Below are 23,966 nucleotides of genomic sequence, written 5' to 3'. Positions count from 1 at the left end.
GGATAACGCAGGCTGCTCCCACTGTATAATGAGAGCAGTGGATGCGGGGGCTTAGAACAGATCCTTTTGCTTTCTCTCCTCCACTTGATTTTGCCACCAGAGACCTCTGACTATTGTATTCTGATTCCACTAAAGCAAGACCACATTTGGGGGGAGAATCTTTGGCTCCTTTGATTAGGAAAGTGAGAGGCAAACAGACTGCATTTTGGAATCTGGTCTTTCTTTGGGGAGTTGGAATAAAGTCATGTCTCCTGAGGGCTTTGCTTTGGCTTCCTGGGGTTTTATATCTGCCCACCATCCACCCCATGAAAGCAGGCCCCTGAAGAGTGTGCCTGGCCAAACACCAGCGGTCCGAGAAGGGTCTTTCCTTTTACAGTGCCCCTGTTATCAACGCCTTATATCTCACAGTTTTCAAAGTCACTTAAAGGTATTTCTGCATTTGATATTTCCTCCCTCTGAGGTGGAAGACAGGTCTCAGGATCTCCACTTAATAGGTGAGGCCTGGGAGGGCAAAGTCGCCTGCTCAAGGTCACATGGGGGGTCCTCAGGAGTTTCCCAAGCCCCTTATCTGCTGCCCACACCAAACCACTCTTACTTTAGTTACTCAGCTGCTTTGGGAGTGGTGACAGATAAGTAGGAGAGCTACCCTGCGGGGTGGAGGGCCACAGTGGCCCAGTGAGCCAGAGGAGGAGGACGTCAGGCGCACAGGGAGGACTGGCAGGGACTCCTCCTGGATGGGATCTGGGCCCCCGCCGAGGTCACAGGTGGGGGAAATGAAATGGCTGAGCTGGCACGGGTCCACCAGAACTTGGGGAGCAACAGCAGCCCACACGGTCCAGCCTCCGGAGCAGGCACACCTTCATGCTGAAGGCTACGAGCTCTCCAGCTGCAGCCGCCTGGCTGCCTTCTACGGTCAGAAGGGCAAGGCCGGCGGAGCCTGGATTTTCCTCCTCTCCGAGTTACTGCATTTTCTTGTTTCTCCATAGTTGAAGGCCCTCGTGGAACCTGGGCTGGAGGGCATTTGTCAGTACAGACTGCGTAAGCTTTTCCACTCTCGGACACCAGGACGCTGTGCCTCAGGCCAGCAACACCGGGCTTCTAGAGCATGGTACAGAGTGGGAGAGGCAGGGCTTCAGCACCACGGACAGTGACCCGCAGTGGGGCGCTGCCTCCTGCTGCCTCCTGCGTCCTCATCCCTGCGTGTGGCTGGCAGCACGCCACACTCATTTATCACTGAAAACACAGCCCGTGCTCATGAAGGCTGGGGCAGTCGATCTGCCTTCGTTGGATCGGAAACACCATCGCTTGTCACTTGTTCTAATTCATCTCCCTGCCAACCACCCCTCTGAAGACTGCCTAAAGTTTTGTGCAATGAGATGGAGAGCCTCTGCTCTGGAGGAGGCGAGAGGTGTCATGGAAGTGGCCACACAGCCTGCGGTTCCCCAGGACGGCCCTGCGCTGGAGCTCCAGCCCAGCTCCGTCCTCAGCCCTCCGCGCAGGCTGGAGCCGTGGCCTCTGTGGCGCACGCCCAGATTTGGGGATCTTCTAGAGGCCACAGCTTTGTCTGGCACCAGTGGCTGGGGCCCAGGAGCCCAGCACACAGATGACTTCTGCCGTGTGTCCTCACTAAATCCACCAGGCTGGAGACGCATTTGGAGGCAATCCCGCCTGCCCACGCGGATTTTCCAGATCCTGGCAATTGGGGCACGTTAAGGATGAGACACAGCTGCCAGGTCCAATTTCTTAAATCAGGACTCGTTGTAGGGGGGGCAGGAGGGAAATTAATGCACAGGCTGGCGTGGCGAGGGGGAGGGATGCCCGCCGCCTGGGCCTCTCTGTGCAGTTCAGAGGGAGCCAAGTTCCTTGTGGCCAGTGACTTCCCACTCACGAGAGGGGCAGGGGCCTCCCATGGGTAGCCCTGGATGAGCAGTCCCTGGCCCTGCACTCCAGACTGCAGGGTCTGAGTGCGAGTGAAGTCGCCCCACAGGACATGACCTTAGAGCTGAACATGCTGGTTGTGTTTGTTCAAGTGTTTTTCCTGAGTTTTCAGCCCCACTCGCCACTTCCTGCTGGGTTTCTGCCTGGCTCCTGGCCCCAGCCTCCCGCGACGCTCTCTCTATCCTGCTCTACTGCTTGGGCACAGCTGGGGGGCTCTGACATCTCCCTGCACCCTGCTGCAGGTGGCAGTGTTTGGAGATGGCCAGGGTGTGAGAGGCGACCCTGCTTCCTGACAGCCCGGGTGTGTGTGTGTGTGTGTAAGTGTGCACGTGCACATCGGGTGTGTCTGTGGCAGGGCAGCAGGAAGGGCAGCTGTTTATAAACAATAATTAATGAGATCTAAATAAGAGATGAGCTGTGTCGTCCACAGCAGCCCATCAGTACTGACACCCACCTCCAGCCTCCCACTTCTCCATTTCAGCTTGGATGGTGGTGGTCCGGGGTGGTGGAGAGGGGCTGGAGAAGGAGAATCGGGGAGAATCAGAGAGACTTCCGTTGCGTGTAATATCAATTCATTTTGCAGACTGCTGACACAGCAGATTTCACAGCTCAGGATTTATGGGACTCCCGAGTGCACAGACTCAAAAAGAAAATGTGAAATAACTTTTTAGAAAATGACCTGCCATCAGCAAAAGATTACAATTAAATTTTAATACCCCACCCCCCAAGCCCCCCTCCCACGCACAAGGCAGACACAACAATCTGGTCTTGGCATCCCGATGGGTTTGGGGCCTTGTCACGGAAAAGTCATTTCACTTTCACCACAAGGGTCACACGTGACTTTCATCACTTTACGAACAGACGTCGTATCAGACAGATACGTAGAAGTGACCGGCACTGTGAGGACCTCAGGAGAGGGCTGGCACCAAGGACAGGGTCAGCCCTCCGATTCACCGAGGCAGGCCTTTGGTCTGCGCCCTCCCCAGGACAGACGGGACTCCCAGGAGAGTCCGGGCCTTGCTGCGCATCCTCGGCAGCCACTGCTCTGAGCACCCCTCCCCACAGCGGCCTGGGTTCTTTCCCCCTGGCTTGACCAGGTACTTGATCTGTGTGGGTTCATTTTCTTAAAGTGCTGCCTCCTGCCCACCTGGAACAGAATCCCCTCTTCTCACCTGAGCAGCCATAATTGGAGGGCTGGAGTCCCAGGTGAGCTCCTGGGGCCATCCCGGTAGCATCCCTGAGACCCTGCCTGATCTCTCTGGCCATCCTGGGACCCTTGGGACAGACTGGACTCTGGCTCCCATGTAGGATGGACACTGGAGACCTGGGAGCCACCATCTGGCATGATGCCAGCCATGGAGCAGGGTGTCCCAGTGACAACAGCCATGTGTTACTCACGGGAACAAATCCAGTCACGCGGGCCCTTTCGCACAGCCTCAGGTAAGGGGCTCCAGGAAGCTCAGCCGCTGGGGTTGGGGCAGCAGAAGTAGGTACTGACCCAGAGGCCCAGGGCACTCCCCACCCACACTACTGGACTCACTCTGGACAGCCCGGTAGAAAAGCCCACCTGTCCTACTCCACCCAAGGACCAAATGGAAATGCTACCCTGGGCACAGACAGCAAATGCAGCAGGTACCCGGAGGATGTCCTGGGCATTAGCATCCCTTCTGGAGGCTGCTCCCGGTGGAGAGCCGGCCATCGGGCAGGTACAAACACGCTAGGGTTAGGTCACAGTCTTGAACGCCATGGTGTGCCAGAGTGGGCAGTAGGCAGGAGCCAGCACACACCAGGAAAGCCTGGACACTGGACACCGCTCCTCCGGGGAGGGAGGGCCTGGGCTGCCTCCCCTGGTCTGCGCCACCAGCATCACCCTAGGGAGGAGGGACTGCCCCTGCTCCTAGCGCATGGCTTACTGAGCACCAACTATAGACAAAGATGGTCTTGAGTCAGTCTCTGCTTCTGGGGGCTCCTGCCCAGGAGAGGCCTCGCTCTGCTTCATGACAGGTGAGGGCAGCTCTGCCTGGCGCAGAGGGGCAAGGTGGGGCTAGGGGCTGGCTGCCCAGGGGGCTGGCCTCCGAGGGGTGTCGGGGGACAGCTGTGCGCCAGCCGGGGAAGGCAGCATTTTAGCAACCAGTGTGTGGCGGAGTGCTAGGAAAGTGCCGCGGGCACCAAGCCGCCAGGCCGCCCCTCCCAGAATGCAGCACGTCAGCGGACCAGCACACGTTGCTGTCCTGGGACCCATGTCAAAAGACACCAGCTCAGAGCCAGTGTCCTCTGATGGGCAGTGTCCCCAGGGAGGCTGGGCCACTCTTCCTGCTGCCCACCTCTGAGGATGATGGTGGGGGCAGGAGAGCTGAGTGGTTTTTCCCAAATGAAGTGGAGGAGGGCAGAGGTCTGTGGGGTGGGCATTGCTAAGACACAACACCATTGTGCTATTGACCTCAATGGCCTGGAGAGACAGAAGTAAACAGCCGGCGCCCTGGCGGGAATCGATTGGAGAGCATTGCACGTGCGCGAGGGCGGCCTGCCGACTGTGAGGCTCCCAGGCCAGAGTCTGAAACTGAAGAGGCTGCTGAGACTCAGCAGGGTTGCAAAGCCCCCTGGGGCCAGAGGAGGAGCATAGGAAGAGCCTACGCGTGAAGTAAGAAGTCAGGGGCCACCGGCCTCTGGTCCTGTCAACTCCTAACCCCCTGGACCTTAGGATGTGACCACATGCAGAGGTAGGGTCTTTACAGAGATGATGAAGCTCAAAGGAGGCCATCAGGGTGGACCCGCATCCACTCTGAGTGGCGTCGTGAGCAGAGAGATGGGCCCAGACTCACATGGAGGGACAGACATGAGGGCACTCCGGGAACAGGGCCACCTACCAGGCCGGACACAGCCCCTCAGCCTCTCTGGTCAGCCAGTCCCCCCAGACCACTCACGGCCTTTTATTTATGAGGCCTCGGAAGGAACAAGCCCAGCCCACCCCTTGGACTCCCAGCCTCCCCAGCTAAGAGGCCACAGGCCCCACTGGCTCCACCCAGAACCCAGGAGAGCTGGGGAGGAGGGAAAGACAAATGTTGTCCCAAGAGCAGATCGGGTTAGGCCACGGCCAATTGTGATACATATGACTTCCACTTCTCAACAAAAACGAGATAAATATGTACATATTTATGGGGGAAAATCCAGGAGGAAGAGGGAGCAGGTAGGTAGACTAAGCTTTGAACATGGAGGGCAGGATGACGGCCACCGAGTTGGTTATAGAAGTGGACATTGGGGCTGCCTGAACTGCTGGAAGGAGTTTGGGTGATTATCTTGTTGTCACAATAATGCTCGCAGTTGTGACTGACTCCCTGGCTGTCTAGTCTCCTGGTCACCCTTTCTAGGCCCTGGGGGAACACCAAGACAAGTACCACCAAGAGGCACCTGAGCAGGCTGATGCCCAGGGACGCTCAAGGGCCCTTCCTGATCACCCAAAGGCTGTCTGCAGGTGGTTTCACCAGGGCTGTCTGGAGTGTGGGGCAGGAGGGCGGAGGCACGGGCTGTACCAGAGACCAGGTTTCCAGGTCAGTCCAGTGTCCAGCACTTCCAGACAGATTAATAAATGAGCAATTCGCACATGGCCACTCTGCTCTCAATAGCAAAGGTGGAAGAAGTCAGGTGTCCATCAACAGACGAGCAACCAACAGAATGCGGTCTACTCGTCCACACACTGGGCTACTGTTCTGCCTTAGAAGGGGAAACCCTGGCACGTGTCACACAGAAGAATCTTGAGGTCAGTTTGCTCAGTAAGATAAACTTGACCTCGAGGAGAAGCACTGTGAGCGCCCACACGTCCAGGTGGTCTCTCGAGCAGTCAGACTCGGAGGTAGAAAGCAGAAGGGGGCTGCTGGGGGTGGTGGGGAGAGACGGGGTCAGTTCAGTGGGGACAGAGCAGCAGTTGTGCAGGATGCAAAGGTTCTGGAGGTGGATGACTCATGCCACGGCACTAAAAATGGTCAAGAAGACAACTTTTTCAGTATAGTGGACCAGAGTGGAAAATAAAATTGAAAAAGTGTGCACAGCCGGGGTTCCTCCAGGATGGTCACCCCTCCCACCCTGCCAGCAGCTTCAAGAAAGATGCCTTGGCCCATTTGGGGGATAGGAGACTGAGGCGGAGAGGTGGAGCCAGCTGCCAGCGGGAGATGGAGCCAGGGTTCAATTCAGGTGCTGCTGGAGCCCGGCAGGCTCTCCCAAGACAGGTGCTGCGAGAACGGAGCTGGGGGGCGCAAGGGAGTGGATGGCGCAGTCCATTTGCTCGGCCAAGCTCCCCCGGCTCCCGGGGTTTCCGTTTTGGAAAGGGCGGGAAGGCTGGTGGTGCTGGGGCGAGTGCCAGGCACTGAGACTCCGAGCAGAACGTGGGATGAGCCTGAGCACGGCTCCTCTTGGATGGGGCAGGTGACCGCACTGTGTCGCCATTGACCAAAGCCACAGGACTGTCGCCTGAGGTTTTCTTCAGTTATGTAGATCTCAGTTCAACGCCTTATGTTTTAAATGCATGCACCAGAACCGAACGTGAGGTCCCAGAGCTGGGGCTGGGGTGCTGGGTGCCACAGAGCTGCGCCCGTGGGGAGTTCTCCCAAGGCCTCTGCTCCACTCTTCCGGCTGCGTGGGGAGGTGGTGGCCTCTGGTCAGCTTGTCAGGGCAGACACTGGGCAGGCGCTGGTGACCCCACTGGATGGATGGCAAACCACCTGGCGCCCCACATATGTGCCACCTGTGGATGCCAACCTGCAGGCCTGGGGTTTCCTTTAACCTGGCTTCATGCAACGTCTCTAAGCATTTCCTCTTCCAAGGGATGTCCGCTTGTCTCATTAAATAGTGGGTAACATGGGCGAGGGCCACTGACCTGCCCAACCCCATCAACATCTATTTCCCTTTATCTTTGAGAGAGAAGTGATGGTTTATTCCCTAGTAAGGGCTGGTTGCTAGCAGATCACCTGACAAATAAGTGAGATTAATAAGGAATTAAATTAACGTCACCTTTCAGCTGACAGCAGGGACAAGCTGACAATGTCTAAACACCAGCTGCACCTGCGTACTGTCATGGGCCCTGGGTGTGTGCCCGACCGCATGGCTGTGTGAGCACAGGTGTGTGTGTGTACTGCCTGTGGTGAACACAAGCATGCCTGTGCTCACATGTGTGCCTGTGTGTCTACAGGCATGTCTTAGGTACATGAGTGTCCGCCCACGTGCATGCCGGTGTTTGCAAACATGCACACGCCCCGGGTACCCAGGAAAGCCCTCCCTGAAGGAAGGGCAGGGGCGGGAAGACAGATGTGCCCCTCTGTGCTGCTGTGGTGAGCGGGGATTTTATTCGCTGTGGCGGGCTTTGATGCCTGGGGGAGCCCATTTTTCAAAGAAGCTCTTTGGAGTCTCTGTTTGCATACTGCTTTATAATGTGAATAATCATTTCCTAATTCCTGTTTGGAAAATTAATCTTATGGCTTCTCAAAGTGTGGCGAAGAGTTTTGGAAAGAGGGTCAGTGGCTAATGCCTCTCTCAGTACTTGAAAACAGGCCTGAGGGGCTTAGTTAAGTAAATTACAGTGCTTCTGTGCAGCGAAACAATATTCATATCACAACGGAAGCGAACACCAACCTAGAAATATGCTCCTGAAGATACTGGTAAGCAGCAGCAACAAAAACAGGTCACAAAGCACTGAAAACACCCGACCCTGCCTCGCAAAGCACCCTGCTTCCCCTGCGGCAGAAACCCCTAGGGAGGCCGTTACAGGGAGGTGCAAGCGGGACATCCCTGGTTTGGACTGTGGGTCCTTTTGCTTCCTTTGATTTCTTTGTCCATATTTTCTAGGAGGAACAGCTATTGCTTGCATAATAATGATGAAAAGAATTAGCTTCTATTTAAAAAGGAAACACGGATCCTGCCGAAGGTCTCCGAACCTCCTAATGCCAGGGAAGGAGAACGACGGATCACCAGGAGAGGAGAAGGAAGACTCGCTGCGCGGCCCGCCACTCCTGGTTCCACTCTAGGATCCCTCCTGGGTTCTGGTGGCACTCGGGTGGCAGCAGGAGGGTCTGCCCTGATGTGGGACGGCATCTCTGAGCAAGAGGACGGGGCTCATGCCTGCTCCCAGATCCGGGAGAATCAAACCCCTCATCTGCTGCGGCTCCTCCCTCACCATTTCTCCCAGTGGACCGTAAGTCACTCCATGACCGTCCAGACCCCCAGTCTGGGGACAGGTGAAGTCCCAGCCTCGCCCCTGCCCTCAGACCGTGCTGATGGGGTAGGGCTGGCCAGGATGGGCAGCGTCCCTCTGGCTGTCTATCATCTGTCATTATCCCCTCCCTGACTGTGGCCCTCGGCAGGGTGTGTGGGAAGAATGGGACAGAGTGCCCCAGCAGAGCCCCGCCTGGCAGTCACGGGGACAGGCGGCAGTGGGGATTGGGCTGGTCCTGACTTTGATTCAAATTTTCCCCTTTCCCTCCCACCTTCGCTCCACGAAGCAGAAACAGGCAAGAAACCCTGAAACTGTCCACGAAACCACCAGAAAACCCAAAGCAACGGGAGCTGCCTGGTTGGGCTAGCCCTTGGTTCCAGACAAATGTGCTCCTGCCTCTGCAGCCTGACCACCCATCAGCCAACCAGGGCAGAGCAGACGGAACGCGTTGAATTGGGCTTGGGGCGACTCCAGCGTGGCCCTGGACCAAGCTCAGGGCGGAGGCCGACAGAGAGGCCAGCGTGGGCTGGCTGCACGGCTCTGAGCTAACGAACTCCTGAAAGGGCAGGGAGTCTCCACTGGGCCATTTTTCAGATTTTTAACTCCACCGAGTCAAACTAAAAAGACCTTTCCATCTGCTCAGCTCTAACTCCCCCTGCCCTGGAGGGTGGAAAAACCAGCAGAAAGAGTGTGGCCCCGCAAACAGTCAAGGGCCTGCCTGCAACGGAGCCAGGGGCCGGCCGCAGGCAGAGACTATGCGGGTGGCAACCCGAGGCCACCCAGACTCAGTCGCTGGCCACCTGCTAGGGCTCAGCTATTTTCCATTTCACAGAAGCATCAACATCCACAGTCTGACTTTGTCTCCAACAGGTGGCTCCCAGGAGGGATCCGAGAGGCAAGGCCCCCTGCTCTGCAGAGGACTCCCAGACGGGGCGCCTCCACCGCCCTCCGTACTGAAGGCCACAGGTGGAGAAAGGATGCAGTGGGTGGGACAGCGCGAGGAAGCGGAGCTGCCCCTTCCTGTGGCGCTCACAGCGCCAGACGCAAGGAGGCCACCCGGAGCCGCCTCCACCCACCCGTCCCTGGGCCCCTCCTCCACCCCCAGCTCCCTAGAAACCTGGCACAGCTCTGCCTCCATCGATCCCCCGACCCGCCAGAAGGGGCTCTGGCCTGTGTCCGGAGGAGGATGAAGGACAGGCGCAGGGAGCCCTCGTCCATCTGGGCCTCGTCAGCCATGACTCTTGGACAGCCTGGGAGAGAGCTTGGCCCAGGGCCTCCGAGGGAGTTTTCTTTTATATTTATTAACCCACTTTCTCTCTTGGCATTCAGAGCAATGAGGAACATCGGCCAGGGCTATTAATAGGCCAAGGCCATCCCTGGGGGGAAGATGAGCTCAGATCTACACACGGGCGCCAAGTGTGATAAAGGTCCCCAGGCGGTCTGAGTAAGGGTGACAGCCACCTTGGGATGCGAGCAAGCGCTTCAGCTGAGCTGGGCTCCAGCCTCCCTCCTGCAGCCCTCTGGCTGCCTGGGCCAAGCCCTCCACCAGCTGTGCCGGCAGTGGGCCTTGTTGGGAAGGGAGCCTGCGGTCACGCGCATTATTCCCCTCTAGGTCAGAGCCGGTGGGAGCCACCAAGGAGGCGGGGAGGGATTGGCACAATGACATGGAATATAAATGAGTCCTGTAAACAGAGAGTTTAATAAAAAGGCAGTGAGGGAATTTATGGGCAACCCAAGGATAATTAAAATTATTTATCTACTTACCTCCCTTGCTGGCTGATCAGTCTATTAATTATCTATTATACACTCGCTGATTTGCATTTTGGTAAGGGAATTGGGTAAGGGCAGGTGAGAAACACGGAGGGGGCACAGGAACCAAGCAGTGGGACCCTGCGGACCCTCCTCTCCGCAGACTGCGGCTCCCCAGGCTGACGCCCATCTGCACATGGCTCCCCAAGCTGGGGGTAGCTCCAGGGCCTCTGAGGACCATCCGGGACCCAGTAGAAAGCTCTGCACAAAGGGACACGCACCTGTTTGCCGAAGGGGCTGCTCCTGGGACAGGTTCCCACCGAAGGGCCTGCAGACCAGCTCGCTGGGAGGCCGGCAGGGTTTCCTCCAGTGGTTCTGACTTCACGCTGCATTTTAAAAAGAAAACAAGAGAAGGAAATCATTTTCAATCTCTGAATATCTGGAATGCATCAGACACACGCTGTCCTGTGCTCTTGATTAAAAATATCACAGGACCGAGTGTCATGGGAACAGCGTCGTTTGAACACCTCCGACGAGAAAAACGTCAGCCAGGGAGAAGCTTCAATGAGGCACCTCTGTTTACCACTGCACGGCTCAGCGAATTAAAAAAAAAAAAAAAAAAAAAAAAAAGTTGCTTTAAATCCTTGCGGTCCCCTTAAGGCCCCAGATTCTGGAGACTGGGGCCTGGGCCCCCGAGAGCTGGCCGCACCCCTCTGCAGGCCTGACCTCCCCACCGAGCCTCTCCTCCCTCCCCATGCCCTTTCCGTTCCTGGTGCAGCCATGGCCTTGCCAGAGCAGACCTCGCCTGTCCACAGAGCCAGCTGTGCAAGCCAGTCAAGGCTCCTGCCCACCCTCCTCCTTCCACATCTTCCCAGGGGGCCCCTCCCCTCCTGCCCTTCCTCATCCTCCCACACGACAGCCCCCAGTGGCTGCCTGGGCCCCCTGCAGAGGTCCCATCTGCAAACACATGGGAGCTAAGGACCTCTACCCGCCCTCCCTCCGGCTTCCCCGTGGCTCGGCCAGGCCTAGGCCTTCTGTGGAGGGAGCAGGCTCTGCCACTCCCGAGAGCCTCAGCTCCCGCCCCTTTGCCGTCAAAAAACTAAAGAGAGCCAGGGGCCCATTTTCCACAAAACATGCAGAAATGTGAATCCTGTTTCCAGAAGTTCACTGCCCCCAGGCCCATCTGTTGATATCCTGGGGTCTTAGGGCTTTTGATGGTGGGTTTTTCTCCATTTCGCCAGGCCATCGTCTCCAGGGATCCAGCCCAACACACATCTAGGTTTTGTTGTGATGGTTTTGAGTGACTGGGTTCACTTCAGTAGAGATGGGCTTCCATAATGGGGTGGTGGGCTTTACCCAATCAGCTGAAGGCCTTAAGAGCAAAACAGACTATTTTTTTTTGGTGCTGGGGATCGAATCCAGGGCCTTGTGCTTGCAAGGCAAGCGCTTTACCGACTGAGCTATCTCCCCAACCAAAACAGACTTGTTGAGCAACGAAAATGCCTCAAGATCAACCCTGCCCGAGGATCCAAACCAACCTGCCCGCCCACCCTGCAGAGGTCAGGCCTGGTAGCCCCACTGTGTAGGAGCCCATTCTGTAGGGCTCAGATTTACACACAGCTGTGTGTGTCCATGAATCTCTGTGTATACTTGTCTGTCTAGCCATCCATCTGTCAGTCTATCTCTCTTTCTCCTTTAGGTTCTGAGAGTTGATCCTACCGAGCCTCCTGGTACTTCCCAGAGTGGATTCCTAGAACGACCTTGTCCGTCAATAAATCCACCTCTGCCTCTCACTCTGCCTAGTGCCACTTCTTGCTGGGGGTGGGGAGCAGAACCCCAGCTGTGGCACAGTGGGCCAGGAGGATGGGGACAGCAGGGGCCCTTGCCCAGCTTGGGACAAGAACAGCACAGTCACCAGCCTGGACCCTCCTGGCTCCCTGAGTCCCCGTGAGGTTGGCAGGGCTGTGTCCGGGACACCCCAGGCCTGGCTTCCGCTTCCCCCAGCACTGGGCTCCCTGGGGCTGCTGCGCGGTGGCCCACCCCCTCTCCCCCTTGCTGCCTATCGCCTCTCCATTCTGATGATGTATCAATAGCTGCGAGGAAAGCGCCACAGTTAGCAGGCTGCCACGACCAATCACCTTCAGAATCGATTCCCAGGGTCCTGGCGCAGCGAGGCGGGCGCTTCTCTGCACTGCTGCTGCCCTGCTGGCTCGGGAATCAGGCCCAGCAGGCAATCTCCCAAGACAGAGGGCGCGGAGAGGGGAGCGGAGTTCAGGGAAGGCGCGGGTTTTTCAGGAGCGCGAGGAGATCCCCAGTGACGCGGAGATCCAGCGCCTCCCGACTTGCTTGCCAGGGCGGCACGGGCAGCGAAGGTCCCACAGCCCATGGGCCTCAGCTGAGGACTGCTCCCAGCGCGGAAGGTTTGTGACCAGAACTGCTGCCAGGGCAGGGGCGCCAGACTGCGTCCATCAGGTCAGGACGGCAGGCCCGAGCAGACCAAGGTCCCAGATGGGGCGGATGGCACTGCTGGCTTTCAGGTGGCCCATGCCCTCCCGGGACAGGGTCCGCCGACCTGTCCCATGTACATGAAGACGCAGGCGCAGGACACCCTCAGGCCCCTCGGAGCTTGGCAAAGTCCTCAGGGTCCTCTGGACTTGACACACAAGATTTCATTGGCTCCATAAACCACGTTGCTGCGGCCCTGGTCTCCCTGGGGCCCAGCACCCGTGCAGTGGGTGGGTGCTCTGCCACCCCTGCCTCCTGGAGAGGAGGCCCCAGCAGGAAGGGGAGAGGGCGGCAGGCTGCTCAGACAGATGCGCCTCTCGATGGCACTCATGGTGAAGCTAGGGAAACCGAGGCTCAGCACTCTGGAAAAGCCCAGGCGGTGACCACTGCAGCCTTCCCTGCCTAGCTCGGCCAGCTGATGACTCGGTTTCCCTCTGTCCTACCAACTCTTGAATGACCGTCTCCTTGGCTTCCAGCAGGGAGGCACAGATGTGAGAGTGTGGGCAGCAGGGCCAGGGCAGGCTGGCCTGGCCCCCAGGGGCTTGCTCTGCAGCACCAGAGGCGGGACATTGTGTCTTTGAACTTCCCGGCACATAGCTGCAGCGGAGCTCAGCAAGTCCAGGGCAGGGGGCTTCACACGGCACCCCTTCTCTCCTTCACCCACTGGTTCCTTTGGCCACTGTGCCCGTTGACCTCAAATCTTCCCACCCTGGGTCCAGCCTTGCAGACCCCCAGGTAGAGCTATCTGGGCTCAGGCTGGTGTTGGCCTATGGGGTGTGGGGGAGCCCCCGCAATCCCCAAGTGTCCAGGAATACTCTTGGACAGAGAGAGGGGCTGGGAGCGGCTTGTCTTTCTTGCTGGAGGCTCGGTGCCCAGGGAGGTCCAGGCCTGCTGTCTGCAGCACTGGGCCCGAGTTCTGCTTCCTACCGCAAGCCTCTTGCGGACGGGGACCTTGCTTCACATCCCAGAAGGCTGCCTGTGGAAGCAGCATCCCTGCCTGGGGAGGGGCCTTGCTCCTAAGCTTCAGGGTCATCCGGCCACCAAGCACTCCTCAGCTCAGGGACTCCCTGCCCCTCCTCCCACATCCAGGAGTGACTTTGTATCCTGATGCAAATTCAGTTGCCTTGGTATCTAGGGGGAATTGTAGCATGATCCCCACAGACACTAAAATCTGCAGATACTCAGTCCCGAGCATAAAATGGTGAAATATTTGCATATAATGCACCCACATCCTCCTGCGCACTTTAAATCCTCACTAGATCACTCATAATACCTAACACTGCGTGAGTGCCGTGTGCAGAGCTGCCGTACTGCATTGTTCAGCGAATGGTGCAGGAAGAGAACCCGTACCTGTTCAACACAGAAGCAATTATTTTTTCCGAATATTTCCAATCCATGGCTGGTTGAATACACAGATATAGAGGGTTCGCTGTATTTCCAGCCTCTGGGAAGATCCGCCTCCTCTCCCAGGATTGCTTTGAGAGTCCACAGTCCTGCCAAGGTAAGCTGGGGGGCTCACATGGCCAGACTGACTTGGAGGAGGTGAGGGGCCATCTTAGTCACAGGGTCCCGACGGCTCATGAGGGGCCTCAGGCTTAAGGAGAAAGCCCAGAAATTTGTGAATGGTGTAATTTTTTCTTTTTTGTATGAAGTAAAATGGCTTTGAGTTTGCCTTCAGTCTTTCCTAGGTGCAGGCCGATGTCCTGAGGGGAGGGAAGGGAGTAGAGGAAGAGTCCCACTTCTTTGCAGATAAGAAAGAAGTGTGGGGATCAGGCAATGCCAACTCTGCCAAGATGCCATGCCTGGCAGTCACAAGTGTGAGCACAGACAGGAAGACACAGGGACCAGGGCGCCAGCTGATGGCGACATGGCCTTGGAGAGCCAGGGCTGAATCTGGAATGTTCTGAGGCCCAGTCACTCCTTGAGAGGTGCACACCTGGGTACAAGTAGACAGGCACCAAGACCTCACGGAGGTGCTCTCCAAAGTCGCCACGAGCACCACCACAGAGGAGCCCTCGGGTCACAACGCTGAACAGGAAGCTCGCTGCAGAAAGAGCCCACGTGTGCACTTGAGACACCCCCAGGCCGCCCGTGGGGCGTGCTTACGGGAAGAGGACAGACCCCTAATGGCTGCCTGGAGCTGCGACGGGTGTGGAGGAGGGACAGGCTGTGTGCAGGGGGGCACGGAGCTGTCGATGTTGCCCTGCCTCTTCAAGCCTTCGTTCCTCGGTGAGGAATGTCAGCCGCGGTTGACCGATGGATGGACGCAGACATTTATTGTGTTTTGCCTTGATTATCCAAAGCCCTCGTATTTTTTAGGGGAACGTGGTTGGATTGCAAGCCCTGGAGCGAGGGGCCTGCCTGTCACAGAGCTCCCACAAGCGTGTTCCGAGCCTTCGGTGGTACGCCTGCATGGTTGGCCTGAGGCCCGACGGACGGATACACCATTATGCAAGTGATTCTGGAAGGAACCAGGCAGCCCCACTCAAGAGGGAGCAGACAGCGGTACAGTCCCAGCATGCGCCTCCCGATTCTAGACCACTTGTGCCTCCCTGGCATCCTTCTCCCTGGTCCCCAGGGAGATGCTCACTGAGGACGCCGGAAAGTGCTGGGCACAGGCATGGCGTCTCCCTCTCCTTGTCATGCCAACAGGAAACCGCAGAGTTCCCGCAGAGGCTGCCTCCTCCACCCCTCGCCCTGGAGGGTGGGGCTGCAGGGTGGGGGCACATGCCCCTGGTGGAGTCTGTGGGGCCAGCTGCTCTGTTCTGGAAGGCTGTCCGCAGCCCTGTGATCTCTGCAGGGGCAGATGGACACAGGATCCCAGGGCCCGCCAAGCCAGACCCTGGCTCAGGAGGGCTCTGTCTTGCTCCTGCTGGGCCCTTCCCGGCTGCTGCTCAGGCTCCAGCGGCTGGGTAGACGCAAAGCCGGCTCTTGCTTTGATCTCACGTGACGAGGCTTCCAGTGTTACAGGCTATCGAAATGCGCGTGATCAAATTCCAGGTCATTACTCAAGGAGAGGGACCCCTCTGCGGCCGGCAGAGGCAGTTTCAAACCAATTAAAATAAGCCTGGTGCTCCCGCGGGCTGCCACGAGCCGCCACCCCGGAGGTCCCTGATGCACAGGATGTTAATGGAAACGCTTAACCGGCACGTGGAGGGGATTCTGGCAAACAAGGCCGCTGGAAGAGGCTGAGGAGAAGTCTCCTGAGCTAACCCTGCAGGGACTTCGATAAACGCGAGATCGGATTGAAAACGATTCGCACCACAAGGGTGCAGGGCTGGGAGGGGTCTTCAGGGAAGAAAGCCGTTCCATTTCCTATTAGTTCCTCTTTGCAAGTGTCTGTGCACCTGCTGCCAGGCCCGAACCTGCCAGGGCTGACAGCACCCACGGGGCAGGCTGGGAGGACCAGGTATAATTTGCCAAGTGAAAATTGGAGGGGGCCTTGGAGGCCACAAACAGACAAGGTTCGGGTGGCCTAGACATGGTGGAACTGTAGGAGAACCCTAGGACCCAGAAGGCAGACTGGGCAGTGCATCAAAACTGCCAGGCAGCTGGTCTGAGCTCTGGGGTTCAGGGAAGAGCAAACACCACCAGGGAAACAGACGGCGGAGGTTCAAAAGAAAACACTAGCAGTGCCCAGGTCAATGAGTAGACAGGACCCCTGAGCTGTGGCTACTGCCTTGGCTCCCAGCCAGGGCTCAGGGCCCTGGCCGTCTGCAGTTCAGTTCTGGTCTATGCGGTGGAGACTCCCCGTCCTGAGAAAGGGAGGCGGCTCCCACCCAGACAGCAACCTGGAAGGCGGGGCTTGCAGAGCTGAGTGGCAGTCAGGCCCTCTCTTGAGCAGCCCCGCCCCCAGGCCTCTGCACACCTGCTTTTATGCATCTAGCCTTTACAACTAAACTCTGTTCCAGATAGAATGGCCAGATTTAGCAAATCAAGGCACCAGACACCCAGTTCAAATTGACAATATTAGATCAATGCCTTAGTAGCATTAGTATAAGTATGTACCACACAACATTTGGAACATACTTATGTGAACAATTATTCATTGTTAATCTGAAATTCAAATTTAACAAGGGACCCAGTAATTTTTTTGCAGCCCTGCTGACAGCTGTCTGCCCAGCCTAAAACACACACACACACACACGTAACCACCTTGCACCCTCACACTTACATGCACACACAACCCTCAAAGTAAAGACTCAACATTCCACGAGGACTCCCCCTGTTTTTCCCAGGATCATCCCATGGTCATTCAGACAAAAAGACCAGCCCTGGATGGCCACAAGTCCAAGGCCATGCAGTCAGCGGGTAGCCCGGCTGCACTGCAGACCCCGATCACTCCTATTCCAAAGTCTGCATCTTTCTACCAAACCAGACCTGATGCATCAAATTGTAGATGTTTCTCTCCAAACAAAACGACCGTAAGGAAGTCGCTATTGATTCAGCAGCCAGGTCAATGTGGCTGGCTCAGCCCCACGTGAACCTTGGAGCAAGGCTGCAGCTTCACCCAGCAGAGGCCCTGCTGGCCGGGCGCGCTGGATTCACCCCACCAGGCTGTACACAGGCACAGGGTGCTTCCATGGCTGCACCCCAGAATGTCCCACTGGCAATGGAATCCTGAGCATGTCCTGAAAGCAGCACGGTAGCCGTGGCAGGGGTTATGGAGAAGAGGGTTTCTTCCCTGGACTGTAAAAGGGCAGCATACTCATCCTCCTTGGGCTCTGAGACGCCTCACGGAGCCACAGGATCGGCCAACTGGCTTCATCTGCTTCCCCTCCGTAATTAATGAGTTGCTTCCCAGGTAACCAGTGGGTGGTGTAGGTACTTGATAGGTGGTTAGAATCACATCTTCAAAATGTCTGTAAAAGACTCAGGATCCTTGGTGGGGACCAGGCGAATCAACCCCAGGTAGCCCTCTCTCCTGGGCTGTCCTCCCAGCGGAGCAAGAGCTGAGGCCCAGCTGACAAATCTCACTCAACCTCACGGCTTCCCCGTCGGTTCACGGAGGTTTTCCTAGGAGTGTGAGTTAAGCTCACCACTTCGTCATTTTAAGAAATGTCTTTTTTTTTTTTAACACTCCCCTCCCTTTTAAAACAATTGTCACACGGCTTGGGAAAAGCCTTCAGCACGTCGTCAGCCGCCCTCTCCCAAGCTGCTCGCCTGCTGTCTGTCAGCAGAGTCTACGAGTATCCCGGCTCATGGTCTGAGAGCTGTCAGCTGGAGCCCTGGCGCTGACGGTGGCTGATTCCCATCATGAGTGAAATAAAAGCATTCTGAGCCTGAAGACCTGGATACTCCAGGTGTTATTTGCTTAACCAGCGGCCAAGAAGAAACCCAGCCCAGGGAAAAAAAAAAGAGGCCAAGGTGGATCATCAGAAACTCCAACACGGAGGATGCCGCTGATCAAATGTTAAAATCCAGGACACGAAACTGCTGAGGGTAGAGGATCCGGCGAGCTCTACGGAATAAAAACAGCACAGGTCCCCTGCGTGCCCCCTGCCCCCAGCCCATAAGCCCGACTCCACGCCGTTCCGCGCCCTCTCTCCACGGTGCGATCAAGAGCGGGTCTGCACCGTAGCACGGTGATGTTATCATTATTTGCCTAACGGCCTAACGAGGCTTTATTGGAAAATGGTGTACCAAGACTGCATTTTGAAATTCAGCCATGGGAGGACGGGAGGCGAGGGACGGGGCTGCAGCCGGCTTTGAGCTCTCCCCAAGAGGGCCCCCTGGAGGGCAGGTTTGATTCCAGGTGGCCTCCTCTTAGGTGACCGACTTTCCACAAGGCTTCCCCTGCTCTTCTTTCCTAACAGGAGTTTTGACAGATTGGAGCAAAGAAGGAAGAAAAGTCACACGATGTCACCCAAAGGGGACTTGGGCTTCATGATCCTCTGCAGAAGGGAAAAGGAGAGAACAGCAGGAGAGGCCGAGTGTACAGAGGTGGAGAGGGGTGAGGAGGAGAGAAAGAACAAGGAGGCTCCTGCTGGTGGCTGAGATGAGACCCTGTACGTGGAGGTCCCTGGAGACTGGCTTCGGTGGCAATGACCCAGGATGTTACCCGGGACACCACTCTGGTTCTGGTGCAAAGCAGAAGATCAACTTGCCTCTGCTGGTGGGTGATGTCCTGTCTTGTTGGCCCATTTGAGTGGCTGGTGGCTCCTGAGATGTAGAGAACTCTCCGGAAGGCTATGGTGGACTTGCCTCCTGACCACTGCTCATGTGACTCTTGGTGCCACCATAAGGATTCCTGGCATGAGAATGGCCCACCGCTGGGGCTGGCAGTCATAGCCAGAGGCAGCAGCCTCCACCCTGGCTGCTCAGCAGGACCGCATTTTTCCTGACTGAAGAACATGGACGTCCACTCTGTCCATTTTCCTGCCTTCAGGCAGGCGCCCTCTTTAACTGATTTTGATCCCTGAGAATCGGTGTGATTTTTAGTTCTGCCCAGCAAGGCGCTCCTGTGCCCACCCTCCTTTGGCAACCTTTTCCTCACTGCCAGAAAAAGTTCTTCTGCTCTATCCAAAATTCTTCATGTCCATCCCCATGCTTGCCCTTGGCGGGCTTGGGGAACGACACTTGCCCACACCTGCGAGCGGCCAGGAGTGCCCTGGACACAGAACAGTGATTCTCAGTGTGTATCCGCCTCGCCCCCCGAAGCCTCAGCAGAATTCCACTGTTTGCAGCAGAAGGTTTGTGGAGGCACCGCAGGTCAGAGCTGCTGCTGGCTCTTGCCGTTGCTGACAGGTAAGCAGCAAAGGGGTTTCCATCTTCCGAGGAGCCACCTACCCGGCACAAAGGAGGTGGCATGTTCTGCCAGGAGCAACTGGTGGCCCCGCCGGGGTAGCTGTCCACAGATGCAGAGGGTCCCAGGAGAGCAGAACCCAAGGCAGCAGTGCCTGAAGCCAAGAACCGTGAAATGCAGCTCAAGGATCTGATTGATGGTCTCTGTTTTGCAGATTCCAGTGGGCAGGGAACACTGGTCTGCTTAAAACAAAGGGCATGCTAGAGCCAGGGTGTGTGGACACCAGGGTCTTCTAAGGCCACATTTACCATCCAGGTGTCTTCCCCGTGTGAGATGCCAACTCCTCAATGTCATGGCAAAGCCCAGGGCGCTCACCTGGAACAGCAACATGGCAGCCAGGACCCCTGGGCCAGACGTCCCGCTCGGCCTCCTCTGGACCCCACCCAGCTCTCCCACTCCCGGCTAAGCTGGACACAAAAGCACTTCCAAGCGGGATGTAAAGCATCCCATCCAGCTTTTCCATGGACCACAGGTGGGAGAGTCCTCACCAGAACTGTGGCGTGTGAGCTCTTCCCTTCTTGGGGCCCTAGAGGGGAAGGGGAAGGGTGCAGGCAGCAGGGAGCCGAGAGGGAGAGAGGCAAGGGCCGCTGCTATGGGCCTGCCCAGCGCAGAGAACTCCAGGAGGACAGCGGAGATGCCCCAGACAGGCTTGTGAGCCCGGCTTCCAGGAGCCCACCTGCTCGGGCGGCAGGAGCTAGCCCTCTGAGCGGCTCGAATGTCAGATATGCCTCTGGTTATGAAATAAGACACAAGAAGTTGCCCAGGAAAATGTCAGCGAGCAGGGAAAGAAGAGATGGGCATGGATGGGGAGGTGGGGGTGAGCTACAGAACAGCGGGGGGCACAGGGGGCAGGAGCAGAGAGGCACCTGGGAAGAAGCAGAGCAAGAGCCAGAAGCCACTCTGCAGAGCAGCGGCGCGGAGCATGGCAGGGGCAGGCTGTGCAGCCACGTGCGCTGGCCAGAGGAGAGGTCCAAGCCACTAAGAGAGATGGCACAGGTCGCATGCCCAGGCGAGCCTCCAACCACAGAACTTGGTACCCAGCTAGACCTTAGTAAAAGTCAGCTCTGGCTTCCCCTTCCCCACGTAGCACACAGCAGATTGTGGGCAGGGGGTTGTAGAGCTGAGGACCTGGCTGGAGAACCCTGTTTTCCTGGGCACAATGAGCTGTCCTGCATGTTCAAGGGCAATGGCAGCAAGCAGAATCTCCGGGTTGAAGTGGAGAGGGAGGCAGCCATTTACCCAGCCACCCGGACAGGCATGGCTGGGCAGCAGCTGAGGACCAGGTGGCCTCTGCGGGTCTTGGAAGCTCCAGCCCTCCCGTGTCTGTGGGTGCACATTCTGGAGGAAGAGTAGTAGGGTTGCCTCTGGGTCCCCAAGTGAGGGTAGTCCGTGATGCTCCTTGAGTTCATTGGCAGGGTTATACCTTCAAGGTCCCTTGCCAGAAGGTCTCCCAGCTCTGGCACTGACTATGCACAGCCCAGTTGCACCCAGAGAAGCCTGCAGGGCCAGTGGTAATGAACCTGGCCCACTGGCCAGTGTCACAGTGAGAGGGACGCAGTGTCGTGCGGCAGGGAGGCAGTGAGGCCTGTGTGCATGGGTTTCCCACCATGCCTGCTCTTGTGTACGCTTGCAAAGCTCGTGGCCTCTGTCGGCCCCCCTGGGGGAGTCACACCGACCACTGCTCCTCCACCTTGCTGTCACTGGAATGGGAAGGGAGGCTGGCGAAAGACAGAGTGGTCAGGTACCAGGAGATCCACGACTGTTTTCTGTGAAGTCAAGACTGGTGAGATGCATATTGGGCTGGGACATCTCAAAGAGGCCCCAGGGCTCTGGAGTGCTCACCTCCAGGAGCTGCTGTAGCTGTTGTTGGTGCAGATGCAGGGCGGGTGTCCTGAGCTCGTCACCATTCTCTGGGTGGTTTCCTGGGCTGGAGACGAGAGCGGGTCACGGAGGATCAACCGCGTTGTGGACTGAGTCCTGAAGAGCCACTTTCCCAGCCCACTGTGTTGGGCATGGAGGTTGCACGGTGGCCGCTGAGTCCCCCGACAGACGCGGGCACTCTGCGGCCCCACTCCTGTCCCGGGATGCCCTCCGTCTCCTGTAGCGAGGCCTTGCTTTGCCTTCTGCATGAGCTCAGTGCTGCCAGGGTTGCAGACGGGGTGTCGGCCCCGCTCCAAGCATGATGCCCACTTGCTGAGAACTGGCGAGAGAGGCGCGCTCTGCCCGAGGCCGGCGGTGCGTGGAGCAGTGCACCCACGCGAGCCGGCAGCACGGGTTCATTACCATCGGATGCAAGTGGGCGATCTCAGGCCAACTGTTGGATGGACCGCTGCTGCGGAGCCGGAGAGGCAGGCCAAGAAGCGGGGGTTTGCTTTGCCAGGCAATTTGCAAATCTCCAGGTGCCATCTTAGGAGCGGCTGCATCGCTGCTGGTCTGAGCTGCTGGGGGGCAGCTGTGTGAGGGGAGAGGACATGCTTCCTCTGACTGAGCCCCTGGCACTGGGCACTGCTGGGAGCTTGCCTGAGCCACACATCTGCTCTGCGTGCCTGGTGGATGGCCAGCCTCCCTGCAGGAGAAGGCTCAGGGGGAGAAGGGACCACCCACCATCCTGCGGATGGCTTGGAAGGAGCCAGCTTTGGGGGTTCAGGTCACTATCACCCAGGAGGGAGCCACAGAGCTTCCTCTGCTGCCAGAGCAATCCGCCATGGGCCAGTGGCAGCCCTGAAGCTGGCCGACATCTGGCGCCTGGCGGAGGGAGCAGCGTGAGCTTCTGAGCATGCTTGCCCTGCTCCTGGGAGACCTGGGGCGCCTCTGGGGCCAACTCCATTTTCAAGGGTCAGTGAGGAGGCACCTTGGGCAGCAGGGCCTCCCACTGGTAGTGCCCCTCTGAGGGGAGGGCGAGGGGCTGGCCGCCCCTGTCCTTGGGAGCGGGCCCTCTGCTGGGCTGACAGGCAGCTGATGCTGGCAGACTTTTCTGCAGATGATCTGCAGGTGTCCAGCCTGCAGCCCACAAGCCAGGCTGCCATGAAAGGAGCAGCCCCAACCTGGCGTGCAGAGGAGGCAGGGAGCCTTGGCACAGGCGCAAGGGGAGGGGAGAGCAGGTGGTTTCCTGCCGGCTTCCAGGCACCACCTGACAGTGTGAGCTGCACCTGTGGGAGGCAAGTGTTCATCTCTCACCTCAAGGCTCAGCCCTGGCTTCCTCTGCCCTTGCCATGAGACACTGCCCACTGTCCAAGGCTCCCATCCCAAGGACTCTCCCCGGCCTGGGATTCTGCACAAAGATGGAAAGACGACCTGAGAGTTAGGACTCCACCTCTCCAGGGGGAAGGTGTCTGTGAGCTGCAGGGGCTTAATCCAGTGTTTAGCAATGCAGCTCTGAGAGCATCCAGGCCCTTCAGGGATGACGAGGCCACCCCTGTCTCTGTCCCCGTTCCTGCTGCATGCCAGACCCTCAGGGGAGGGACAGGCAGAAGAAATGAGCTGAACAAGAAATGGCCACGGGTGAGATGTCTCCTTGGTGTTCCTGGCCTCCCGTGGGGGGACAGAGCGATGGGTTCATTTCTGAGATTACCCAGGTGGGTTGGCAGCCTGCCAGGGCAGGCTTTCCCTGGACAAGAAGCGTTTATAGTTCTGGGCTGAAGGGTCGCAGAGAACTGGGGGACAATCAGGGCCACCTCTCCAAAGGAGAGCACTGCACCATGGGAGGGGTTTACCTGAGGAGCTGGTTGGAGTCTGCTCACTCCCAAGCCTGAATTTTCTGTTACTTACATTTTCCTAACCAAATGGCCTCTTGACCTCAGTCCTCCTTGGGGAAAGGGGCCGAACGGGGGCTCTCTACAAAGGCCACTCAAGAACCACCTCTCCCCAGGACAAAACCACCTGTTCACCCACAAATAATAAAAATAAATAACTAACCAATAAAGAGCACACCAGATATGTAAGTACTGCTGCAGAGGCCCCGCCCTCACACCGCCCTGCGTCGGCCTCCTCTGCCTCCTGGCTTTGAGCTCCAACCTCTCGGATATTTATTGTTCGTCCCCCGCTAAATCACTCCTGACTGGAGGGCCGCTCACACTCCATTACGGGGAGAGGCTGTGCAGTTCCGTTTAGCTTGCAGAAAAGGATCCTCAGAGGGAAAACCCGCCCGGGAGCTGTCCGGTGCTGAACTCCAGTATGATGGACGATTATGGACCATCTGCACTTTCAGAGGGGGATAGATTTATGAGCAGGAGAGACAGCTAGAAGAGTGTCCATCGCCATAACTCACGGCCCTCTTCAAAGATATTCTAACCAGGCGTCCTCTCTGACAACCGAGAGCCCAGGTCGAGAGCAGCGAGAGGGGAATCAATTACGAATCTCCGGGTGTTTTTTTCCCCCAGAGCATTGCTGTCAGCAGGGCTGGGGGCGAGGAGGTCAGGGGGTGGGGGGTGCAGGGACCCTGGGCCGGACAAGGCAGCCTTCCCGCCGCCTCTCCTAGGTCGCCCCCTTGCACTGCGGCTCTTGGCTTCTTGAAACTGGTGTTGAGAAGAGGAAGTGCCAGGATGCCCGCCCGCACAGATCCTGCTGAGATTTACTGACAAGCCAAAATCCCGCAGAGGATGCAGAGAAGACAGCTTGGTCTTCCTGGAAGCCGGCACTCTGAGGTTTACCCGCAGGGGGACAGGAGGAGGGTGACTGCTCTCGGACGCCCATCCCAGGGCAGGGGCTGCTCACCTCTGTGTTCCTACCACCCTCCTCCTGTTCTGCAGGGCTGCACACCCCCACAGC

General features: G+C 57.6%; 1 protein-coding gene across 3 annotated transcripts in view; it reads right to left on the bottom strand.

Moving 5' to 3' along the window:
* The window catches only part of RBFOX3 (RNA binding fox-1 homolog 3), a 395,456-nt gene that overhangs the window by 163,003 nt on the left and 208,487 nt on the right, over window positions 1-23,966 (bottom strand). For all 3 annotated transcript variants that reach the window (XM_079131106.1, XM_079131104.1, XM_079131105.1), the window contains exon 3: window positions 10,171-10,275. The gene's annotated coding sequence lies outside the window, so the exon portion shown is untranslated. The remainder of the gene's footprint in view (window positions 1-10,170; window positions 10,276-23,966) is intronic.

Source organism: Sciurus vulgaris (genome assembly GCF_902686455.1).
Source record: "Sciurus vulgaris genome assembly, chromosome: 3".
Lineage (NCBI taxonomy): Eukaryota > Metazoa > Chordata > Mammalia > Rodentia > Sciuridae > Sciurus > Sciurus vulgaris.
This window is presented reverse-complemented; position numbering and strand designations above follow the sequence as displayed.